Source organism: Lagopus muta, chromosome 1, assembly GCF_023343835.1.
Source record: "Lagopus muta isolate bLagMut1 chromosome 1, bLagMut1 primary, whole genome shotgun sequence".
NCBI classification, from domain to species: domain Eukaryota; kingdom Metazoa; phylum Chordata; class Aves; order Galliformes; family Phasianidae; genus Lagopus; species Lagopus muta.
In genome coordinates this window covers 124374825-124401288 of record NC_064433.1, presented here as the reverse complement: position 1 = coordinate 124401288, position 26464 = coordinate 124374825, and the positions used below count along the sequence as shown (strand labels likewise).

The window sequence follows — 26464 nt, the reverse complement described above, 5'->3', positions numbered from 1 at the left end:
TGTACAAATATCTGAGGTTAATTCGAATTCCACCATGCATCATTGTGTACTGTGTGTTCTCAGGTGTGTGCACACATTTGGTAGGACATGTGAAATAGAAAAAAAATCAGACTTCTGTTCTAAAGAGTCTTTTCCCTCTTGTCTTATCTGTCCTGCTATCTGCAACAGTTGCCTGTGCCTAATTCTCTTTTATGTGATATTAATAGCCATACTGAATCTGGTACTGTCAGAAGTACTAAAGAGTATTTAATTATTCAACTAGAATAAACAAGAAGGAGGTGCAACAGCAGCAGCTGTAACATAAGACATTGGTACTTAATCTCCAAAATGTAAGAATTGCTCAGTAATAATTCAGTATTTCTGTACCCTTGGTTAGAAGGAAAGTCATAAAATTCTGAACACTAAATGTTTGGAGAATGTGAGTGAGCAATGAGCTTGTCTTCAGGATCTTCTTATGCTTTGTGTATGCTCTTAGGTATGACGGCAATTGATTACTGTTGCATGAGAGAAGAACAGCAAGTTCCCAGATATACACCATTCCTACAGTGAGGTTTTCAGTCAGGGAGAATTGTGTAATAGAATTTCTGTGGTTTATTTCCAAACAGGTCTGTCACTTCTGCAGGTTATATTCTGCACATGTATGTGAAAATTTAATGCTTGTTGAATAGATTATTGTAAAAATCTCCGATTCTCTTGCATATTTTTCATGTGCAAATTAATTGAGCAAGTATTCTAGTATTTACATGGCTTTGAATTTGGGCTGTGTTACAGGTTCAAAAGAAGGAATTGAATGCTAGAATACTTTTTAAAACTTCAGACATTACATACAAAAATGAAGGACGGGATTATACTCAACAAATACCGTTAAGATAGTTAAAAACTAAACTCAGGTGGCTCTGAAGTGGATCGGAAGTGTTTGACTTGATGTTGTTAGCCTGTTTTTTATGGTCTTCTCATTTTCCATTTGAGTTTTTTAACAAATGAAATTGTACTATGGAGAACTGTTCTTTGTGGATAGTATTTACATAAAAGGTTTAAAATTCTGGAAAAGAGTAGTGCTGTTGACACAGCAGAAGGAAACAACACCATCCAGAGGGATCTGGAGAGGCTCAAAAAGTGGGCACATGGCAACCTAACGAGGTTTAACAAGGCCAAGCATGAAGTGTTACGCTTGGGTCAAGGCAGTTGCAAATAAGAGTCCCAGGTAAGACTAAGAGAAGAACTCACTGAGAGCAGCCCTGCGGAGAAGATCTTGTGTGTTTAGGTGGATGAAAAGCTGTCCGTGAGCCAGCAGTGTGCATTTGCAGCCTGGAAGGCTGACAGTATCCTGGGCTGTATCAAAAGAGTGGTGGCAGCAGGGAGGGGGAGGGAATTATCCCCCTGTACTCTGCCTTTTTGAGGCTCCACCTGCAGCAGCATGTCCAAGCCTGGGGCCCCCAGTATGGAAAGGATGTGGAGCTGTTAGACCGGGTCCAGAGCAGGACTGCAGAAATGATAGAGGGATGGGACACCTCTCTTAAGAAGGAAAGTTGTGAGATTTGGGCTTGTTTTGTTTGAAGAAGGCTCTGGGGATGCGTCGTTGTGGCCTTCCAGTACTTGAGGGGAGCTTATAGGCAGGAAGGGGACTGACATCTTATGTGGTCTGATAGTGATAGGATAATGGGGAATGTCTTGAAACTAAAAGAGAGGAGATTTAGGTTAGATGTTAAGAAGTTTTTCACTATGGGGGTAGTGAGGCACTTGAACAGGCTACCCAGAGAAGCTGTGGTGCCCCATCCCTGCAGGCGCTCAAGGCCGGGTTGGATGGGACCCTGGGCAGCCTGCCATTGCCTATAGCAAGGAATTGGAACTGGAGGATCCTTAAAGTCCCTAATGAAGTGTATGATTAATTTACACAAAGTGGTACACAAATGCATTTTTAAAATGTGAGACTAAGTTACATTTTGTGTGGACTGAACTGTAAAAAAATATTTTTTTAGAGTATGGTTTCTTAAGTCAGGAAATACCAAACAAAAAATTGCTAATTTTTGGTTTTCTTGTTAGTCTGTTTCCATTCAACATTAGGAGCAGTAGCAAACCATAGCAGAGCTGTGTGTTTCTGTCCTTAGAATCCAAGTGCTTGGATTTAATGCTGTTCTTTTACTTATGGGAATAGAAAACTCAGTCTGCTGTTGTTTAAAGGATTGGATTAATTAATGCAAGTCTGTATTCAGACTTCAACTGTAGATATTCTTGTTTGGAGGGAGTGGAGAAGAAAAGACAGGAAAATATATTCAGCAGCTAGTTTTGAAGTTACTGTTTTTATCTTTATTTTTTTTTAAATACCCCAAAACAGGCAAATCCGCCTGTACAGATCTATTCTACAGGCAGTCTGGATAGTATCTATAAAATCCTAGTGTGTATATGTTCTGAGGGGGGAAAAAAAGAAGATGGGTTTCCTGTTCAACTTTTAAAAGTTGTGTTACCTATTAAATGAAAACTAGATCATGGTCATTTCTGTTCTTTAAGTTCAGCTCTCTGCTGCAGTATTAGGTGGTGCAGCCTTCTGAAATAGCCATACAAGGCCTTCTTGTGCATCAAGGCTCATCAGAGCAGAGTAAGGAAAAAATGAACAGCTGTCATGCTCTCTTGCAAAATGGTTCATTTGCCTCATCTTTTGACCTAAAAGGAAATCTTCAGATATTTTATTTTTGGTCATCTACGGTCATCATTTTTGGTGTCTAGATGGAAGGCGGCTGTCTGTATCAGGGTTAAACAAATAGTAACACTCCTCTGGGTGTTTTGACCTACCAGTGATGGCCTGAGAAGTTCTGGATAAAACTTGTTGTGTTATGTGGCTGCTTTTTTCATCCTGTAAATGTGATCTCATGCATCATAGCTCCAGGCTTGCTGCGCACATGCAAGAGGTGATGGGTTGGCTCCCACAGGGCTCGGTTCGTTGCCGTGTGGTGTTAAGCCAGGGTGCAGCCAGACCTGTGCTGGGGTGGCAGCGGTTTGGTCTTAAATAGGGCAGTTTGCAGGCACATGGAGCATTGTGGTCACAATGTGGCAGAAAGAGGCTGAGTTTGTGGGAAGTAGCAAGTGTTGGGGTTCTGGGTACAAATGAAAGCCGCCTTGTCGCGCTGTTCAAGAGGTGTACTTTGCTGTGGCTAGAGAACAGATCATGGACATAAATAATGGCCTCGTTTTACTCATTAAACCTGAAGCAATTAAATAAACATAGCGTGCCATTAGCACAGCTCAGTGTATGCACATCGTCTTCAGAAGGAAATGAGTTAGTGCTGTTAGAAAAAGCAAATCATTTAAAATTAGTTTTGTTGTTTCTACAAGTAGGCCTTAATTAATTGTATGTGATCAGGGTAGTGCAGGCTAGTTCCTAGGTGTCTGATGTCTGGGCTTTAATGCTTACACGTATATGAGCATATATTTTTAAACGCATCCTGGACCTCCTGTCTTTGGGGTAATTACATTATTTCATGAAAAATGTGTGGTCATAGCACGATGTTTATAAAACTTCAGGTTTAGTGTGCAGCATTTTCATAGTAACGGCTAAAAGAAATTCCTCAATAATACAACTTATGTAGTAATGTTCACAAGATGTGCAGAAAGTCTTTTCTATATGTAAATTTGTTATATATGTAATATATGTAAATATGTAAATGTCATGATAGTTACGAGCCTCTCAAGCTGTGCATTTCAGTTTGATTATTCTTGCATTGACTGAATGGTTGAAGTTGCTCAGCCTTTGGCCTTGAGCCATTGTAGCATGCCTCAGGTGGTAAGTAAATTGCCTGCAAATGCACAGCTTGTCGTGCCTTACTGCTTAAGTTATTCTTTGGAATAAATTTAGTCTCGTAATAGGCAGACACATCACGAGGTAAAAATAAATAAATAAATAAATAAAAGCATTAGACAGGGACAAAATACTAGCCTCGTAAAAACCAAAGTTGAGTCACTTGTCTTTCATAGAAAGTAATAAATAGTAAAATTAATGGCATACATCTGTGTTAAAGAGTTGTGCAGAATGTTAGCATATTGTAGCAGACTGCTGAAGAAGCGCCCCTTTGCTAGTCCTATGTTGGGGATATGCTACCATCCAATGTCATAATTGCTCCTCTTTTTCTTCGGAATGAAGAGGTGAGGTGCCTTAGAGATGTCTGTACCCAAAAAATCACCATTGAATTAAGACACATTCACCCGCTTCAGTGGTAATGGCAATCTAGAGTGAGAGTGCATTTTATAGTCATAGTCGTAAAGTCAATGCAGTACAATTCATGTGATGTCTTATTTTTAATGTGGTATTTCCAAAGAGTCACACCAGTGCCTCATTTGGAACCAAGGTGTTTTTTCCATCTAAAACACCCTTCAGTTACATGATTTGAAGTAGCTCAGCAACTACAATGAGAACATTCAACTTCTGCATAATAAACTTTGTTCTTCCAAAGCATACATAGCAATGCACTCAACAAAGAAATCACTCAAGTATCAACCTAGGTTTATGTTGCAATCAGATTACCTAATGATAGATGCCTTTATACATTGTTCTTCTTACTTTGTTTTTTTTTATTGTATTACAGAATACTTTGCTATCTTTGATATATGACTTCAGGTTTTAGAATGATCTATCATTTCTGATAACACAGTTATTTATTGGTTGGCTCTTTAATGAGATTGTATACTGTTATATCATGCTACATTCAATAAAATTGAAATGCATTTGTTAGTCTGTATCTCTGGTTATTGCAATGGATGTCAGATTCAATCTTGATGTAATAGTTGCTTTGATTTCTTTATTCACAGAACCATTGAATGGTTTGGGCTGGGACCTCAAAGCTCACCCAGCCCCAACCCCTGCCATGGGCAGGGCTGCTCCCACCAGCTCAGCTGCCACAGCCTCATTCAACCTAGCCTTTAGCACCTCTGGGGATGGGGCACCACAGCTTCTCTGGGCAGCTGTGCCAGCGCCTCACCGCCCTCACAGTGAATAATTTATTCCTTATATCAAATCTAAATCTGTGCTCTTTTGGTTTAGAACCATTCCCCCTTTTCATACGTATCTACATGCCCATGTAAAAAGTCTCATTATATAATTCTTGATACTTTACACCCAGAATGGAAAAGTGTAGTAATTAGTACCTTGCGATTTTGAAGCCTGGACTGTTAGAACATGCAGTCTGAATAAGTAATACAGTATGAAGACCCTTGGAACCTAATAGAAAATCTTTAAAATCCATAATGTACTGGAACACGTGAACTTTGCATACTTTTTGGTAGTCCTCATTTCAGAACATCAGTTCGTAGATAAAAACTCATCTGGTAAAATATAAATCAGTAGGGCTTTAGCCAAATGATCACATGGAATAATGTGCAACCTTAAAAATCAGCAGTTATAATGCATTGAATTTGCTGTTTGTTCACAAATCCATCCTACCTATCTCTTCCAAAACAGCATTAGCCTGTTTAATAATAAAAGAATTGATCACTTGTAGTCTTTTATGTTTAAGATTCACAAGTGTTTTAAGGAGATCTACTTATACATATGGAACAGTGATCTTCACAGGTGGCATTTTCCATATTGTGGCCATTAGCAACCGCAGATGAATTTCATCATGCCACTCAAAAAATATGGAGAGCTATGCAGAGTATTAGCCAAGTGAATTATGGACCTTTTAAGCTCTAAAGGGAGGCTCTAAAAGGAAACTGAGTAATCACAGTGTTATAACAACATAACACCTCAAATTAGACTTTTACTTTGATGAACAGTGTAGGATAATGATTTATTACAAATACTAGAAGGTGGTTGTCTCCTCAGATGAGTTCTGGCTCAGTAACAGGATTTTCTGTAATCATTTAGAATCATTTAGGATTTCCCTTATATTCCTCTTGTGCTAAATTAGATGCACGTGCCTGCGTGTGTGCATTCAGCACGTGAAACCCTCTCTAACCAGAATTGGAAGGAGTTTTTATTTGTTTGCTCACCCGTGCCAAGATCAAACCTGCTTTTTAGCAATTTAGTAGGGAAAGATAATGTTGAGAAATTTCTCCAGACCTTCTCAGAGTTTTATTTCTATATAGGGGTTAAAGTAGTGTTCCTATAGTTTCAGATGAAAGGCTTGGGTGGAGTTTTAGTGCGTAAGACTACCAAGAACATGAAATCCTGGTGCTGGAGCCACTGGGCCCGTGAACTTGCATATGATTTTGCAGTACAGCATCTGATATGCAAGTTACACTTGGTGATCTTAGAGGTCTTTTCCAACTTTTATGATTCTAGGATCTCTTGAGACATCTTGCTTTGGAAAAGTGGTATTTTATTCACTTTTCCATGTTTTCTTTCTTTTTCTTATTTCTCTGGGGGGGAAAAAAAAAGTGATGTCAGGAAAATGACAGCAGAGCAATTGGTAATTATGTAAAGTTTCATAGAAGCTGCAGTGTGTACAAGCAGCATGCTTGCTAGCGCTGCAGAAGGAAAAAATACTGCCTATGAGCATAATACGTACGGCCAAAAATAGGCTAATGTAATATATGGCTATAAACACATTTAAAGGAGTGAGTAAATGTAAAAGAAATGTTGCGGTTTCTTAGTTAAAATCATCTTTTGCAGAGTGCAGTGAGGTAGGGTTATAAGAGCTACAAGATTTGTTCCATTTGCTGTTACGTTCAGCTCTCACGCTTAATTTGGTACGCTGAAAGAAAAATATGAGTTCTCTAGCATAATACAGCTTCTCATTTTAATTTGCTGTTTTATCTAAGTAGACAAATCTGGTAATTCCTTAAATGGGAAATTTGCCAACTGAGAGAAACCTAGGGGGCAACAAATGGGCAGTGATGACAGAATGTTTTGAATGCTGGGAATGTTGTTTTGATTCCAGCTTGTTTAAAAATATATTTGTCTAGTGGAAGGTAATGCTAAACAGACAGATAACGCATGAGATTTCCTAGGCATTACACACGTGCACATACGCACGCAGACTTAGCGTGTTTTATTTTTCTGTAGGCTTCACCCTGAGAAATTAAAATTGCATAATCTTTGAATAAAAAATGAATAAATAAATAAGGGCAGGACGCAGAACAATGAAATCAAAGCAACTCTGCCTTAGGGCTGCAGAGGTTCCCTTATCTTACCCTGCTGTGTTGAGGTAGTGCAAAACATGTCTCACCTTTAGGAGGAGTCTCCAAAGAGTGGGAGCTGCTGTATTGTGTTTGTGCCACAGTGAGGAGGTGTGGGGATGAGGTGAAGCGAGGACACGGAAATGGCTGCCTTTGAGCTCAGTGCTGCTTTACTGAGGTGGTATCTGCATGGGGGGCAGGGTGTTTCTCTTGTTTGTCAGCTGCCATAGATGTGTGTCTTTTACAGAAGTTTCAATGCTGGCGTTATCGGGCAGAGCCATTTTCTAAGGAAACTTGAAAGTCTAAGCAAGGGTTAAGAATGCTGCATTTTAGATATTAGCAAAAAAAAAAAGAAAGAAAAAAGAAAAAGCATCAGAACAAGGGCAGCCTTCTGTTTCCCATATTTTGTTCTGGCAGCAAAAGAATTGGCTGAGGTTCTTGTCCGCTGTGCACATGTTCTCCTAAGGTTTAATTGATGACGTTGTCACTCCTAACCTAATTTGTTCACTACAATCTAGGTTAGTTTAAACACTCTTTAACACCCTCTGAACTATTTTAATCAGAATCGTTTTGACATCAGCAGTTATTCCACAGATACTGAGGGGCAGAGGTGTTCAGCAGGAGTATAAGGGAAGAGTGATTACAATGAGTAAGAGAATAAGTCTACCCCAGTGAAGCCTCAGCCAGAGTAAGAGACATGACTGCAGCCTGGAATTACAAACTGCAGTGGATTGAGTGGGACATTGGCTAGACTTATGGCTACCCTAGTAAAAATTAACTTCTCAATACCCATCCTCCCAAATTTCTTCGCAGAGCTACTCAGCCTCTGGGGCTTGGCCTCATCATTTTCCTAAATAATTTCAAAGTGACTGTAACACTTTGCATCTCACTAAAACACTTAAGTGGAAGGCAACCAAAATCTGTAAAAAGAGATGCAAAAAAACTATTAACAATCCTTCTTTGCTGCTGCTGTCTTTGGTGAAATTCATCCTTGGCTTCAATGGATCTTTTTTTACTATTAGATGGTTCTTCCGCTAAAGTAATGCGAGAAAGATACTCCTCCTAATGAAGACTGAATATTCACGTAATCCAGGTTTAGGCATCAGCATCCATACACATATACTTAAGTTGGAATCAAAGTTAAGTGGCGTGAACATCTTTGACATGTTCCATCATGAAATAAAAAGGTTCTGTTGTGTTTAATACAGCACAGTAAAAGCAGACTTCTTTCTGTGCAAATAGCTGCTTGTACTTCTCATAGTTTTCTCTATTTTCAGAGGTAGAGTTTAGTTTCCAAGATTGAAAGGCTGGCATGGCTTCCAAACCTGTAGGTTTATTACTTCCCTTTTGTTTTGAAGTCAATGATCATTGCACTTCTCAGACCCTAAAAATAACTTTTTAGTGCTGATTGTAAGTAGCGTCACCTACTGGCTGTGCAAAATTCAGTGCTTTGAAATCTCTATGAAGATCCAGTGTTATGTTAGGAGATATATAAGGCTGTAAGTAGCCTTTGCTGTCATTCAAATTATTACCCTAATCTGTATGATTTTCAGAGGTTCTTAATTTATCACTGTAGCATTTGAAGAAGCAGGTCTGAAGTTTGTTAAACAGAGAATTTATTGAATGAAATTGGTGTACAGATAAGCATTAAGCACTGTGAGATACTAAGTGGTGCTGGGAGTTATTTAATATGCATTTTCCCTTTTCCAGTCTAAAGCACTTTGGTCCTTGGTTGTTAAAGAAACGATGTTTGGAGCAACAGAATCAGGACCTTCAGACTTTCATGCTGGAAAAACCTAGCAAACCTTCAGGAGATGCAACATAATTTCTCAGTTTTCCAGTTTTCAAGTCTTTCTCCCTTCCTAACAAGTTTAATGGTTTAGCTGAGTTTTCAAGCTTCTGATTGTGTGACTTTTGTCTTTTTGGTTTGTTTGTTTGTTTCTTTAAGAAAGTTCTGATACCTGATAACGGTATTGTGTAATGTCTTTGGAACAATGTCTGAACTTAGCATAAGACAGAGGATATAAAATATGAACTGGGTAAATAATTCAAATAGCCAATTTATAAGATCCTGACCATGTGTGAACTTTCACAAAAGAGCAGACTGGAGAGTTGTTACAAATCTGTGGGCTTTATTTGCTAAAATACCTCTTAATGAGGTGGGAAAATAAAACGCACTGAAAGTGGTTGGATCACAGTGTTCATGGTATGTACATGATGTACATGAGGAGACAGTACTTTACTCATGTTCATTGCAAAGATGTATCCCATCTCATTCTACCAACAAGCTGTTTTCATATGCGCTAGTCAAAAGAGATTAACATGATATCACTGTGGAGGTATGGATACCATTTATTCCTGTAAATTATGTGATTATGGGGTAGCTAGTGTCAACCACCAGGTTAGCAGGTTAATCCATCAACTGGACCACAATTTAGAGCAGTTATTTCCTGTAACATGCAGATGATAATTTGGTATATTTTTTTGCCTGGAACTTCATTTCTATTGCAGGCTCTTACAATATTTTATTGAAAGGTTCCAATGTGGTGAAATATTTGGGCTCTTGGCCAGCTCAAAGTTTTGAGTTACTTAGACCAAGAAACTTCCAGACCGGTTTTCTTTACACCGAGTCTCTGTGACATTTGTGAGTAGAGTTTTTTTTGGTGGGAGTTTTATTAGTGATGTTGGGGGGGTTGTTGTTTTATTTTTTCTTTTTATGGTGATTGCTATTGTTTTGTTTGATGGTTGGTTTGGTTTTGTTTGCAATTTTGAATTGGCCAGATTTTCCTCAGCCCTGTTTTCTGCAGTTTAATTCATGTTCCTGCTCTTTATTTAATTCAGTATATATTTCTCTAGCCAGTATTCTGGGGTGTATTTTTAATACCCAGACAAGTATAACCTATCACCACATGCCATGCCTTTTAATCCGGGGAGAATTGTAATTCACATAGTTAAACTGTGAGTAATTTAATATAAACAGCTCTTACCACTATAGCTCTACAAATGATTTAAGTGAAGGAAAAATGTAAAGTCAAAAGGTAATTTGCAGTACAGCAAAGTTGCTCTGTCTATAGTCATATGTCTTATCCATAGCAGTAGCTGCTTAATCAGCACAAACTTTGTATGAGCAGAAAGAACATCTCCTGTTTGCTGTTTTTAAGACCTTTGGTCTCAGTGAATTCAATACGTAAGTTTGTGTCCTTAGTTTTCTTATTAAATTCCTTCTTTTCTATGTAAATAGCACAGCAAGCATATTTTACTTTACTGTAAGGAGATTATTATCATAGGATAATAAGTTGATACAGGTTTGGAAAGGATGTTGAGAGATGTCTTGTCCGACATTCAACCCAGAGCAGGGCCTGCTCTGGGGTCAGACCATGCTGCTCAGGGCTTGGTCTGGTCAGGGCTTGAAATGTCCAAAGATGGAGACAGCACAGAAGTGTTCTTGCAAGAAAATCTCAATAGTCAATATAAAAATTTAATTTTCAGATAGCTATCACAAATAACTGTGCTTTTTGAAGATGAGATCACTTCTGCTGTGCTTTGTAGAACAGGCTCTTTTTTTTGCACTCCAAATACTGCCTGCATTTTTGCAGTGTCTAACTGCTTAGCCTGCCATGCTCTTCCCAAGCGTACGCTAACTGAAGGATGACTCAGCTGCAAATCTTATTCTTAGGTGATTCCTCTCTTCTCCTCAAACTCTTTTTTTCCTTTTTCCAATAATAATAATAATAATAATAATTTAGTGCAACTATCTAACTGCAAAGCCACTATATAGTTGTCACTGGCTTAAAATAAAGAGAAGAATCTGTTGATGTAGTAATTTTGGACGTGATGTAAAGAGATATTATTTACCTCAAGAATTAAAGAACCATCTCAAATTAGAAATAGTACTGAGGAAATGCAGCTTCTCTGGCAATACAGCTTGCTTTTTCTTAAGGCGTCTAAATGAAGGTGATGTTATATTCCCTGCCTTGCTTCACTTCATGACTGTGATCTGTTTTATTAGAAATGACAATAAGCAGGAGGAAGTTTTTCAGCGTTTTATGCTACAAAATGTTCTGTAGATCAGATCTGGCGTGCGTGCTGTTTAATTTCACTGCCTTTTAAAGGAGTGTTTCTAAATAGGAGTGTGAAATTGTGACTTTACGTGTTTATTGCGAAATGACAAGCAGGGGAGATGGATCTCAGAAGAGATGGGCAGGCTTTGGCTGTTGGGAAGCTGGCTCAGGCAGTGCTGGTGTCACTGGAACGAGTTTCCCAGTTTCAGGCTGGAGGGAAGGAGTGGGTGGAGAGTGCGTGGGAACTTGAGATTGCTGCTGCTGGGTTCACATGAAATCTCCAACAGCTTAGCATTTAATAACCTGCTAGGTACTTTACCAGGCAGCCTGAACACCTGCAATTGTCTTTTCAAAAGTCTGATAATGTCTGAGTAGCTGCCGTCCATTAGCCACGATCTGAGACCAGTGGTCAATCTGTGATCACAAGAAGAGCTGATTCAAGCTAAATCAGCTCGTTTCTGATCCTCAAATGACTTTATTTCATTCATTTCATTTATATCATTCTTTGTTATACATTAAACTACAGCTTTTGTAGTCACTCATTGGGATTGAGTTTACATCAGTGTCTGTCTTTCCAGTCAAAAGGATGAAACCATGTGTAGTTGGGTAAAAGACAACAGGATGGCAGAATGTGTAAACTTGAACCTTCTGCCATGTTTCAGTATATTATCTCAGAGTGAGGTCCTGTTTTTTGTGTCTTCTTGGTAGGCTAGGATTTCCTAAGGGGTGCAGTAGGTAGTTGACCTGCAGTAAGTAAAATTTAAATTTGAGCAAAAATTAGAGGGGTTGTGCTTATCTTATCACTTAGCTCTGATTTTAGAATCTGTCTCATCTCTTGGGAAGTAAAACAAAATCCAAACCAAGGGCAGACTTCTTTCTGTTCAGAAGATATGTGCAGTAACCAGTATTTCAGTCCCTGTAGAGAGGTCTACTGATTGGAGTCTGTCCAGAAAGAAAAACCACAGGGATGCAATGATAAAATCGTTTATGCTACAACAGTGGAAAATTCTGCCCAAGAATTATTATTTTTTTCCTATCTTCATGAGATTTCTTTAGCAGCTTGCAAAATGAATAATTCTACAGCAGCATGCTCCTTAGCATTTCATGTCTATTTGCATGTAATTCCAACTGTTTTAAAATTTCTTTTGTCACTTCTCGTTCATGAGGATGTACAAGAAGTAAATGTTGGCTTGGCTAACCTACTCGGGCCATCTTCAGGAGGAATACCCTGAAAACTGTCCTCTGATCCAAACTTACAAAAACTTTTGAATAGCTGGAAAGCTGCCAATAGTTCTTCCAGTGTTTATGTGTTTCCCTATTATTTTTGGCACTGTGCAGTTCCATAATGCATATATTTCTTTTCTGTTTCCCTCCTGATAGCTCCAGCATTGCACTCAGTGAGCTAATCAAACAAATAACATTCTTCAGCCCTGTGAACTTGCTGTATGAATGTTTTTCTCCCCACTCTAAATAATGCAGATTTTCCATTGCAAAAACTTCCCAGATAAGGAATGAACCAAAACATTGGCTTGAGAAATATTATTAGTCAAATGGGTCCATAGTACTGATGATTCAGTCATCTGTCAGTCTGATAAATGGATTAGTGGAAGAGGTGTTCCAGTGGGGAAATGCAGCCCATAGAGCTTCTAGCTAATTATATTTAAGTTGTTTAGTACTGCTGGGAAGCAGCATCTAGGCAATTACTGAAAGCTTTGATGCAGTGTGCACTATTAGAGTGTGTGTTCAGAAACTCATTACCCTTTCGTGCTTGTGCTGGATGGATTCTAGGAAGCTGATGTGAAACAGAGAGCAGGAATCAATAACTGAAAAGACATTTTAGTTAGCTTCTGATCCATTTCCTGATTCAGCAGCTTGCAGCCTCAAATGTTTCATACGTTTTCTGCAGTATAATGGGAAAATGTGACTTAAATATATTAATTACCATATACGCGCGTCTGCTTACAGTGACATGCAGCTGAAGGTCCTCCCCAGATAAAGCAATAGAAGTCCCTTTGGGGACAGGAGCCTCCGCAGATGCCCACAGCGTGCCTGTAGCAGCTGCTCTGCCTGCCCCTGGGATGCTGGCTGCAGCCATTTTTTCTCCCTCCACCTGACCTTGCAATGGTTATTTATGCCTCTGCAACAGCAAGATTATATTACTGTGGGGTCCGTCATAGCCTACCTTCATGATTTCTTGGAAACTACAGCTCATCCAAAACAAAGCCAGTGATACTGGTTATGCATATTAAACCCCACTTAAGAAAATTGTGCTAGCTCTGTCTTTGCTGCAGGCTGCAATTCCCATTACTGATGCACTTCTAGAAACCTGTACAAGCTCTGTGTCATTCTGATGGGGAAAACAATTCATTTCATATGCTGTTCATCGGTTGGGTACATCCAAGATGTGCATGCTAATAGTAAGGCACTACTGGCACAACTAGGGGCCAAAATAGTGTGTTTTTATTTTAAACACTCACTTATTAATCAGTTACTGGTGATTGTAGGGACGGTGCAGAGGAGACAACTTTTCATCTTTCCTGCTTCTTCTACTTCTCAGGTTTGCCTGAGGTAAAGCTACATAGACAGCACTTCTGAAGGTGATAATTCTTTCCCACCTACCTGCCACATCACAGTTCTAATAATTAAGTGCATTTCTCTATTTCTCCATGCTGTGCTTTGTGTTTTACATTTCATGAAGTTAAGCAGAAATGTAATAACTTACTACCAAGAGACAAGTTTGTTGTCTTGTGTTGTGTTGTTTTTTTTTCTTTTTTAATCTGGACTTGTTAATTAGGAAAAACACATTTGTTCTGCTTGAGGGTTGCTAAGGTAAATGTTGTACTAATAGATAGGTATGTATCCTTCTGAAAAAAAATCTTGTCAGAAGATCGTGGTGTGTGCTGTTGTAGGTCACAGCACCCATGGCTCCACATACTATAAAGAATATTCTTACTGTACCAAGCATGTGCTGTATCAATACCTGCCTTGGCTGCTGACTGACAGGTGAGCATTCCATAAATCCATTCATAGAGCAGGAAGTGCTGGCCTTGCATAGGCCTTATATAAATAAAGCGTGCATATCTCCTGCCTCTACCAGTATTATGCATGACTGTGATATCTACCACACTGAAATACATCAAGGTAACATAAACTGGAGCTGGTGGAGCATCTGTGCACAAGTGACTGTGGTAGCTAATTCTGAGAGTTGTTGCTGTGACTCTGCCTTCCAGTCTGGTTCCAAGGTTGGTTGTACTGAGTTACTGTTTGGGATGTTAACAGTTAATTTATCAGCTGATAAAGAGCCTGCATGAAAAGGATGACAGGGTAGAGACAAAGCAATGATACCAGGCTTCTGCAATTCATAATTTCGTGATGTCCTCTGGTTTTGAGAGAGAGTTAGTTGAGATGAAACATGAAAAGAATTTCTCCTCACAGTGCAGACTGCAAGTGGAAGTTATATGTTCCCTAGAGACACTTGCTTCAAAGTGTTGGCTTAAACTCTGTGAAACTACACCCAAATGAGTGAAATATTCTGGGGAGAGGCTCTCGAGGCCGAGTATTTTAAGATTTTCTGGAAATATAGAGGTTATTTCTGAGGTTTCCTTGTTACTTTCTCTCAGATTTTACCATGGGAAAACTTCTTTGTGCTAGTATTATAATGAATATTTATTTCAAAGTTGACTCTCTGATTTCTGACTGACTCATGACTTTGCTTTCTTTATCTAATCTCCCTTCACTAGTCATCTGTGGTAGATTTAAAATACAAAAACCTCACCTCTTCTAACTTCCTTTAGAGGAGGAGTCTGTAGAGAAAAGATTGATATGTAAGTATCAAGAGAGAAAATAATTTCTATCACAGCATGCCGTTAAATAGTATTTATTTACACTAAAGAACCTTAGGGCAAATAAATTAATATGCAGGCATTGTGTGGGTGTTTCTGAACAGACGTTGAAGTTCCAGTGCATACATATTCTGTGGAAACGCATCAGAGAGAGCCGGCATATTGTGTTGAAAGTCCTGATTTGGGTTCCACGTGTCTGCAGGTTTTTTCCATGATCTTTGTGCAGGTGAATTGCTGGTTGTGTCCCAGAGGTGAGCACTTCTGTACAACCATCCTGATGTGATTACGTTTAATGTGTGTTCTTAAAGAAACTGAAAACCCAGCACATCAGCAGAAGTTTTGCAAGCGCTGAAACGTTTTCTTCACCAATTTGTCCACTTTTTAGGAATTGCTTTCTTTTTTAAACATCCTTAGAAAGGACTGCTCGGTTTATTTTTTGCTGAAGGTGGCATAATTATTGATGTCCTGCTGGAATCTACCGTATATTCCAGTCTTCCTGTGAGTCTAATCCCCCAGGGATTGTTTGAAAATATTAAAGCTGTTTGTCAAGTTGAAAGAAAGCAAAATATTCGTGTTGCACGGTAGGTATCCTGTACTTCTTTTGCAGAGATTGATAGTGAAATCTCTCAAAAATGCTTTTGTAATTCAGTGAGTGTTGAAGGCAGGCTATTTATCATTTAAATTCTCCTTTGCCTTTAAAATTCAGAAAAGCGGGGGGGATAATAAATTACTCACCCAATTAATGTTTTTTTTATTATGGATTGATGTTAGAAAAAACTGTTGAGAGAGAAAAGTAATGTTGTCCGGTAAAAACAAATAAAATTATGTAGGTGAAGCTGCACAGAATAACAGTTAACCAGGAATCAGATTGGAAACATATTCAGGTATCTAAATCTATTTAGAGAGATTTAGTAGGCTTTACAAAAACATCTTCCTAAAGAATGTGACTGCTGTAAGTCAAGAGTGAATGTACTCTCCTAGTTAGGTGATTTTTCCATGCATGACAGGTAAGTCTGGCCCCCAGTTTCAGTTTCCTAAACTTATTTATGTCCCTGCAGAAAGAATCATAGGAAGGAAGCCTGCATACCAAGCAGCACATCAGCACAGCATTTCATCTGTTGTCTTCTAAGGGCACCTCTAAGCTCAGACTTCTCTGCAGTGGGTGCCATTTTGCTGGCTGAGCTCTCAGTGCCAGAGGTGGGAGGCCAAACATCTGTGATCTTGCCTTAGATTGGTACCCGAATACAAGCGTTTGTGTTGGTTGTATTGATAGGAGTTGATGCTCTCATTTGCCATGCTTTTGCTTCATTCATGTATGGAGTGTTGGCAAGGAAAGAGTGTCAGTGGGCATCGTGGCATTGCTCAGCTTAGTTTTGTGTTTCCAAAAGTAATGCAACATCCAAGGTCAAACCGTATGTATAAGATTCAGTCAGACAAAACTAATGACATTTTTAAGACTTTTTTTTGGCTGATATTTAAGCCTGGTTAGTTTGTGTGGCAGTTTAAGACATAGTGACAGCAGAAAAGATGTCTAAAATAACACATGCGGTATCTTTTCTGGCCATTGCTTAAGCTCTGTTGTCATCGTAGAGCAGTTCAGTGTGTCCTTGCGTACATTTCTTACTATTTCCTTTCCTCGTTCCCTTTCCTGAGAGCAGCTGCCATTTGCATGCCATGCAGAGGGACAAGGTTCAGCATAACTGCAAGACTTCTCTTTGACTCAGGCTGGAAGCTTGTGGCCCAACTCACAGCGACGCACATGAGTGAGGCATCTGGTGCCAACAGAGCTGTGTTGCCCAGTACCTAGAGAGCTGAGACACAGACCAAGCGAGCTGCAGGCCACGCTGCTTGCTGTAGTCATCTCACCAATGGCCCTGGGGGAGAGAGCAGCCACCACAACTCAGTTTTGACCACGTCCTGTCAGCTCAGCAAGGAGCATACTGCCTTCCTAAATTAGCAGCCAAGTATTACTCACAGCAGGATGTAGTCCACCTGTCTCTGAGAAGATGTTTGCAATTCTCTGACTCCACTTATAGCCTGAATGCAGACATGCTCCCTTGCTGTGTGTGCGTTTATGTGTCACAAGGCACATGCTGGAGCCAGCAGCATGGCATGCATGCCACTTGTCTCCCTTCAGCACTGCTGCTGCAAAACTAGTCAGTAGCTGCAGATGATAGGATGCTTAACGTGTGACCAGAGAAGTGTGATTACATCACCTGGTTTCCTTCCTCTGAATTACCCAGCAGTTTTTGTGTGAAACCTAGTAGCTTGTGTTTGGCTGCAGAATAGCTTGTGTTTTTGCCTAAGTTCATCTCAGAAAGTCTCACCAGACAGACTTTTTTACCAACAAATGGAGGAACTCTGCACTCTCCCTCCTTTTGATAGCCACACTAATGGTTAATCACAAGTGATGATAAGTATGTGCTTTATTTCTTGTTTGAACTTGGCCTCAGCTTCCATGTAGTGATTTGTTTTATACATTCCCTTCTGTGCTAGATTAACAAGCCAGTTGGTTCTTACTGTTTTCTCCATGTGAAAATACTTACGTGCTGTAATCAGATAATCTATCTTTTTTTTTTTTTTTTATAAACTGCAGGTTGAACTCTCCAAATGTTACATACTAAAGTATTTTCTTCAGCCCTCTAATCATTTTTGCAGCTGTTTTCCGTGATCTTTGCTTTTTTTGCAACTTTCTAAATTATGGAGATGTGAATCCAGAGGGAGTTATCAGATATGATATTAGTATTACCAGTGAAAGTTTAAAAAAAAGCTTTCCTTCTTTCTTTGCTCTTTATTTGAAGGCTTATATTAGCACTTCCTGCACTGTGAAATTAGATTTTAAGGAACCCTTTTGTTGCTGAGTAAAGCCTTATGAATAAGGACACGTGCTAGCATAACATGCTGTTAGAACCATTCACACGTATGTTCTTGACCAGTTGTAAAGAAAATCTTTAGCTTTTAAGTGTCACTGACACTTGTGGGTAACAAAACTATAAAGAATGTCAATCTCTAATTTGTTCCCTTTCCCTTTTTCTTCTTGAAGATCAGTCATTTACTTGTAATACAAAAAACATTTTGAAGTAGAGATCCATTATAAATGCTTTTACCAAAAAAGATGTCAAGGTAACCAAAAGCAGTCATACCGTAGGATTCAAGTATTTCTGCCAGCATTATGACTCTGTCCTAGTACCTTCTGTTTGCCCTGTAACAGCATGGAGGGATGACTGGCCTTCATGAAACTCCTTGACTGCCAAAAGCTACCAGAGACTGGAGCACCTCTCCTGTGAGGACAGGATGATAGAGCTGGGACTGTTCAGGTTGGAGGAGACCTCGGAGGGATCTCACTGATGTCTGTGAATACCTGAATGGAAGGTGCAGAGGGCAGGACCAGGCTCTTTTCAGTGTTACCTGTGCCAAGACTGTTGTCTTGGCAATGGGCAGAAATTAGAACACCAGAGACTCCCTGTGAACACCAGAAAGCGCTTGTATGCTGTGCAGGTGGTAGAGCAGTGGCACAGGCTGCCCAGGAAGACTGTGGAGTCTCCTTCTTGGAGATCTCCAAAAGCTGCCTGACCGTGGGCAGTGAGTGATCTTGTTCGAGCAGATGGATCCTGAGGTGTCCTCCAGCCTCTGTCATCCTGTGGTCCTGTGAATCCAACATTAGTAAATAAAACAAATAAGAACACATCCCAAACAATTGAGGACAGAAAGAATTAAATGTGTAGCCAACACAACACTTCACAGCACACTATAAGCCTTTATCTTGTATTTTACAGTATCCACTAAACCTCGTGAATCTTGCAGAAGTCATGAGGTGTGCCAGTTGTCTTCGTAGTATTTCTCTCCAGAACAGCCCCTATGTGTTACCTATTGTTGCATACCATAATGTCAGAATACTGAATAGAACTAATTTAAACACATCAACACTCTTAACTATTTTCCCACAATGTGGAGAAGTTACAACAGCAAGATCCTCTAATTATTATTGGGATTTTCAGATTGCATGTTTACACAAAGTGTTTTTTTTTTGGAGTATGCTTTATTTTACATACATATAACATGCTCCACAGAAAAATAAGAAGGGAAACATTTCCAAAATAAGATGGAGAGACAATGATAGTCATCTCAGAACGTCATCTGAGAATTAAATTGGCAAGTGTATAGGTAGAGGTCAACAAACTCAGAAAAAATACAGGCTTCAAGCCAATAAATTATTTGTGATACTTACATCATTGTTTGTTGTCCACTGTGTAGTCGTTCAGCTCTGATTAGAATAGGCATACGTCTTTCTCACGTGAATAGTTGTATCTGGTTAGATGGTGTACTTGTCTCATGGTGATGTAAATGAGAACATGTTGTAGTACCACAGACAGAGAATTAGATTTATAAAAGCTTCTCTTTATGATGTTTTAAAATATTTGTTAAATTGACTGTATTATAAAGTAATCCTTAATGTATAGTTTTAAAAGCTGATAGACGTTTGTGTGGAAGAGTATAATTAATTTAAGGAACCTCCAATGAATATCTTATTTCACTTTACAGCATTTAATTATTATATTATATAGACAAAAACGGAGCATAAGATATAAAGATTGAAATACTGGAGTAGGAAGCTAGTCAAGATACGTTGCGGACAAATCACAGAGGAAATATTAAATAAGGATTTATTCTTTGTGTTCAGTGGCAGATGTAGAAATCTGCAAATAGGTTTACTATTGCAGAATGCTGGACTGTCTTTCATGTTTGATTTTTGCAAATGCTTTGCCTTCCCCCAGAATGATATATTATTTGGCCTACTTATTTGTTTTCGCACAGAAATCAATTTCCACTGGATATTCTCTCCGAGACCACTTCTGTGTGCTGTTCTGAGGCAGTGAACTACTTTTCAGTAACTTGTTCAGCTTTCTTTCCCTAGCCTGTGAGCTCAGTGAATGTATTGCTTACGTTATACTTCATCAAAGATGCTGAAAATTTATTGAGCCAGTTTCAGCATGCCTTAGGTTCCTGGAAAAGTGCACTGCTTTGCAAAGCACTTGAATGCTTGGGTTCGCTGGATCTTACTCTTTCCTCTCTCCTCCTGTCATAGATGTTGGCTTTGTTCCCCATATGGTTCTGCCAAAGCTTCCAATTTGGAAGACAGTACATTGATGAATGCCAAGAGAAGGGGGTCAAATACTCTTGTTTTGATGGGGTGATGCAAAGTGGCTTGAATGGTGCCTCTCTCCCTCGTTGCAGCCCTCTCCGCTGTCAGATGTGGTGATCTCCATGCTAACTCCAACCCCCAGACTCCCGACAGCAGCCTGTGAGGAGCAGCATTCAGCAGCTCAGGGGTCTCACGGCCAGGTAAGCCAAAGAAATTGTCTCACATGGCCTTACCTTGGCGACATTGTCTCTTGGACAATCTCCTTTCTTTTTTTTTCCTGATAAACATGCAGCTCAAGCTGTCATAAGGTTTCATTGGCATTTGTATTGTATTGTTTCTGTGCCATGAAGATTGTATTATTACTTTCTAAGTCCATGTTTTCCGTGCACCATTCATTCTCTGGCTACAACCTACCATCTTTTTTTCTTGCTGCATAAGTCCCCTTTGCTGCAGTACACTTAACAAATACATCTTACGAAGTAATCTATATTAGTCTAAATAACCACTTTGCCAATCTGACAATTTTTGTGTTGTAATTGCTGTCAGCACTGTTACATACAGACATTTGTATTGGTGATGATACTCTTAGGTAATGTTGAGCTAGTACTGGATAATTTTATTGGGTAACATACAGCATTCTTCTTCCATTATTACTTTCTGTAAAAAAAACCTCATATTTATGCTACTGATAATCTAGAAAGCAAGTTTCTTAATCTTGAATGTTATGTGTTTTTAAGCTATGTGCTTTTCAAAAATCTGTGTGTTTCACCTATGAATTTTAGTCCAAAATAGTTACTTTATAACTTTATCAGATTATTAAATCCCACCTCTGTGTTTTATTGACTAAATTTCTGCAAAATGGCATTGACTGGTGTTGACTGTTTAGTCATGTTATATTCCAGGGAATTTATCAGTTCACGGACTGTTTTGCCTGAGATTAATAGTGGCTTAGAACTCTATGATTACTGAAATCATACTGCTTTCCAGCATCAAGTATTGTCAGAAAATACTACAGTCTCACTGAATTTCTTTGGTGTTCCAGAATGTATTGAAAATTAGCATCATAAAAATGATACTCTCTCAAACACTTCTAAGATTCTAAGATCCAGCACAATTATCTGGGTGTGCAGATTTAAAGTTGTCTTTAACATTCATTTTGGGTACTAATGGCCTCCTCATCTGTTAAAATGCTTTTTTTGTGCTTACAGGGAAGACTTTTTTTTTTGCTTTTTTTTTTTTGCTTTTTTGTAAAGTGTGTTTTTACCCTTTTCAAACATGAATCAGAAGTTGGAGACTTTGTTTTCTTTAGCCAATAATTTCCTATTCAAATTAATCACATTTGATTTTTCTTTCTGTTTTGTTTTGTTTTGTTTTGTTGGTTTTTTTAATATGCATTTCATTTGTGGCCTTAACACAGAACTAAAGTGTGTTTTTTTTCTACAGGTTGCCATTTTTTTTTATAATGGTCTTAGTAATGGCTTTGATCCCTACTGGTAGTGAGCAAGGAAGAGTCCTTCCACATTTTTATTCCAAAAGTCCTTTCGCGTATTACAAATACATTTCTATGGAACAAACCACCCAGTTCTCTGATAAGGTTTGGTGATTTCCTTTGTCTTACCACAGTACATCCTCCTGGGATCCACTGGCATAGTATTTATATGTATTCAAGATCTTGAGCTCTCAGCTTATCAAGAATTTTGAGAGATAATGGTGCCTTTAGTGCAGCATATCGTCCTTTATTTTCTTTGTTCTGTTTAATAACAAGTATCCTGTAAATGTTAGAAATTATGATGTTAATATTTTAGTTGTGGAGATCTCCTCAGCAGTTTGAAGTGATAGCAACCATACAAAGAATCCCTCAAATAAGAGTTTACAGCCTAACTTGCTTGTTTCTCAGGCCTCTTCCACAGAGATCCTTCCTTCTGCAGAGGTTGCTATGCGTAAGATCGAACTTCAATGCAGCCATTTCTGTAACAACTCCCAGTTTATTTAGAAGCCTTTTGCCTGCCTCAGCTTATCCTTACCAATGATAACCATATGTCAGTGAGATTAAGCTTATTTTGTAAACATTGCTCCTTCTCTCCATGGATATGAATTTCTTTTCCAAAGACCAGAGTCTTGTCAGCTTTTCACCAGAAGCATAGCCAGTAGCTGATCCTCAGCATTTGAGCTTCTTGTTTTCAGACACTTAGAAGATAAGGCAGATTCCCAGGAAAATATCTGTAAAAGTTTTGTTACTTACATACATTAATTATAGTTTATATGTGGCCCAGGCAAGACAAGGTGTCTTGACCTGTAACTTGACCTGATGATATCTGCTTTAGCACTTTCGTAGTAAAACTAGGACTTGCATAGCATCATAGAATCCTTAGACTACAACTTTCATCTCCTAAAGAGAATGGCTCTCACCAGTCTATAGTGAAGATGGAGCTGATCCAGACCGAAAATGTCGTATTTCAGAAAAAGGAGTTACAGAAGACATTCATGCCAAGCCCTGCAAGTCAAGTGTTGCAGAAACCTTCTATTTCAGAGAGGTACTAGGAACAGCTGGTGTCTAAACTGTTTAGACAGTTCTGTAGTAATTGCTTATTTGAACCAATTAGAAGGAAATCAAAAAGCAAAAGTTTCTTTCTGAGTAAAGCAAGCAAACAAAAATGTAACAGCAACATTAGCAAAATTTGCCAGTATTGTGAGAGTCTCTAAGCATAAAGTTAGGTAAATCAGATTCCATCCCTACTTTAATAAAAAAGGACTGTACATTTTGTCTTATTATCTTACATCGTGCTTCACATAAGCCAAGCATCAGCACAATCTGTGTTTGCAATTCATAAGAATCATCTTTCTTATTCAGGGGTCAAATTTCAGAGTCAAAAGAGAATCGCTTGCAGAGTCTCTTCCTGTTCCTACCCTTAGTCTATTTTCTGTCCCTTTCTTGTACAGCTAGTTTTCAGCTTCCACTAGGGTCTGTTTCTGCATCTGGTTTTGACTTTGGCTCTTTTATCTGTAAAGAAATTATTGTAGTCTTAATTATTCCTCTGATTTGTTACAGAGGTGTAATGTTCTTTAGATAACAGAAAAACATTTTGCAAAGCTGATGGTCATATTTTAGTAGATGTGTACTTGTTCCTGGGACTGGACTATAGAAGTTTCTTCAGTTCTGTGCTTTACTGGAGTCTTTGCATTAACACAGTTTTTACATGTTGGGTGTCAGATCATTTGAGTATCTTCTATTACGTAGTCACTGTTATTTCCCTGATGTAGAAGTGCCTTTTGAAAATCGTATTTTAACAAAATAGAAGTGTGCTAATTTTGCCCTGTGCGTTCTTATCTTATTATTGATATGATGGATTTGACAGTGGGGTGACTGTGCTGATATCATGTGTGATAAGAGGAATGAGTCCATAGGGAATTAGAATATCTTAACTAGAAAACCAAGATCGAACAGACAGGTGAGACAAAATTACTTGTAGATGTGAGAACATAAAAAATAGTTTAAGCTCAGTTAGGAACAGTGAGAAGTTTGCACGTGTTACTCAGAAGAAACAGATCACTCTTTACTAGATTGATGCTAATGGTGTTGATTAGTTTACTTTTAAAAAGTGGAAGATATTTCAGATAGATACATCAGTTGATAAAGGCTAAGAATGGACATATTTTGGGAATGACATGCCTGAAAGGTAATAGTGCAAGTTGTGACTAGTTTTGTATAGAAGCACAGAGTTGTGTACAAAAATATTCAGTATTGGCCAGTGCGTAAATATTCTTTTCAAAAAATAATTCCAGGGCAATTTTTCTTTAGAAACATTTTGGAAGAATTCTTTTTGTTTGAATGGAAAGACTGTTTCATTATAGGCCAGCATTAAGACAGTTGGTATTGGTGAAATGTGCATTGTCTTTGTACGTGAGAATGCCGTATTTCAAGCAAGTAAAAGAAACTGTCATCAAGCAGTTGGTTATTGCTTTTCTAGCTTGAAACTATATGCGTTTTAAAATTGTTATACCCATACTTACATACTTGTTCCTTAACTTTTATGCATTTTTTTTTAAACTTGGTATTTTGAATAGCTTGTTTTAATCTGTTTAGAACTTTACCAATGGTAATGCACAGGTAGACAGGGAAGCTTTCTGTATGGTAAAAAGAGGTACTCCTGGCACTAGATCCCAGCAGTATTTTTTCTTGGTCACTTAAACTTAGTAACTAGAAAATCATGCTATTTTAAACAGTATCTTCTGTAATGTTGGGGTTTTTTTGGTAAACAAACTTTACATTGGTTTGGATTTCTAAAAACCAGTTATTAGATATTACCAGTGAATAATTCACAGCCTCTGGATCTGCACAAGAGCCACTCAGCCGTCATTATTCACTATTCTGAAGTTATCCTTAAAAGTCACTGCTCACTGAATAACAGTGAAATGTTGGCATAGAATTTTTTTTTAAATAAGCATATTTTAAACTAACATGAACATCCTTTAAATTTCCATTATTTGCAGATGTTTCGAGGCTGAGACAAAATGACATTTATATATTCCTTGAGACTTCCCTTGCTACTTGGTGAATCATAGTTAACTGAACTCTGTTTTTATTCATGAAATATTACTTATCTGCATTTTTTACCTTCTAAGTCAGTGAAAAAGTATATCTTGCTAGAACATGAACTTGTCCATTAGGTAACATTTTTTATTACTTTACATTGTGCTGAAGAGATAAGGCAAATACACTTCCTGTCGTGGCCAACTTCTGAGATGGTTGTTTGAGCCTTGCTTTTATAGCAGTCTTCTAAGCTACTGCTAAAATCATTTCCTTCCTTTTTTTTTATTCAGTACAGCTCAGGTTCTGAGAAAATTTTTTATGGCAGTGGAGAGAATTGAGGGTGCTAGCATCCAAAATGCATTATCCTTGGATTTTTAAACTAAGCTTGTCATTATTTAAGCTTGACTCAGAACATCTAGGACTGAAGTATGACAGTCCTGCACTCTTTGTACTTGATATGCAGAACACGTTAGGGTTCCTTGTTCACTGTGTCAATCATGTGAAAGTGCTAGTAATAGATATGAAGCATGGAGAAAAGTGGTTTATGTGCTAATTGCTAATAAAATGTGTGCTTAGTTTACCTGGAGTGCCAGATTAAGTCAAAGGTGTGTACCCCAGTGAGACATGAATGAAGTATGTGCTTTGGGGAGACCATGCAGCCACGTAGCTTTTCTCCACCTGAAGTCTGCCTAACTTGTGTGGGCAGAACTGAACAAATTTGCCCAAGTGAATTCAGCTTGGGTTGTGGCACTCCCAAGTCTCATTATGCCCCAGCACGTACCAGTGGCATAGCATCTTTCTGCAGTCTGACTGAGTTTGCAGAGAGACTGTGTGTGTGTGCAGTGAATCTGCTGCTTCCCAAACAGAACAGCTTCCCTCTGAAGAATTGGATTTTCTGCTTTTCAAATGTTTGTTTACTTGAAGCCTTTGTTTTAAACTAAACTCTTTTACCACGTTATTCTGCAGAAATTGCCTTATTAAGGGTAGTCTAGTTAAACATACTCCTCAGCATCTGAACATCTCACAGTCAGCTCACAGAGAAGAAGCACATAATACAGATATTCTTTTAGTGAAGCTTTGGAGATCCTCTATTTTATATATAACATTATATATTCTATACGTATATTACTATGTATATTTGTATGGGCTGTTCCTACCTGAGCTGCTTTGATTTAATGGTGCGTTCATGTAAATTATTGATAATCATACTGTTATGTAGATCACACACTCACCATTTGCACCCAATATACAGATGAGTGCCAGTTCTTGTTTTGTCAACTGTATGGAAGAATTTCATTCTTCAGTCAGCCTATAAGGATTTTCATGTAATATTCTACTGTCTAGTTTTCATTCTGAATGCTGCAAGTGAAAAGCAATCAGGTTATTTTTTTTTTTTTCTCTGAAGTTAAATTATCATAATTCAGTGCAAACTGGTGAAATTTCAGGTAGAATTAATCAAAATGGTGTCACGAGTGTGTCATTGCTAATTCTGCAGTTTTAGTTATACACAGAGGTCACAGCTTCAGGCTTGACTTTTACCTTGGTTCAGGCTTTTCCTTCCTGAAAGTGATTTTGAACAGACTTAGTAGACTTGTCATACTCTTATAGCTGATGAGGTAATGATCTCCACCACGGAAGCTCTGGTGGTTTAAGATATGGCAGAGCCTGCAGCTGAACCAAAAGAGCTGAGTGGTTTTGGGTGTCCCAAACCCAAAGGCCAGATCAGTGGTGGAAGTCTTCCTGTGATGTTGCCACTCTGGCGCATCAAAGCTCCAGCTGT

General features: G+C 38.5%; 1 protein-coding gene across 4 annotated transcripts in view; it reads left to right on the top strand.

The window, feature by feature from the left end:
- TBL1X (transducin beta like 1 X-linked) overlaps window positions 1-26464 on the top strand; it is a 198612-nt gene that overhangs the window by 88710 nt on the left and 83438 nt on the right. For 2 of the 4 annotated variants that reach the window (XM_048934274.1, XM_048934273.1), the window contains exon 3: window positions 20246-20353. The exons of the other annotated variants lie outside the window; for them this stretch is intronic. The gene's annotated coding sequence lies outside the window, so the exon portion shown is untranslated. The remainder of the gene's footprint in view (window positions 1-20245; window positions 20354-26464) is intronic. 4 annotated transcript variants of the gene reach the window in all.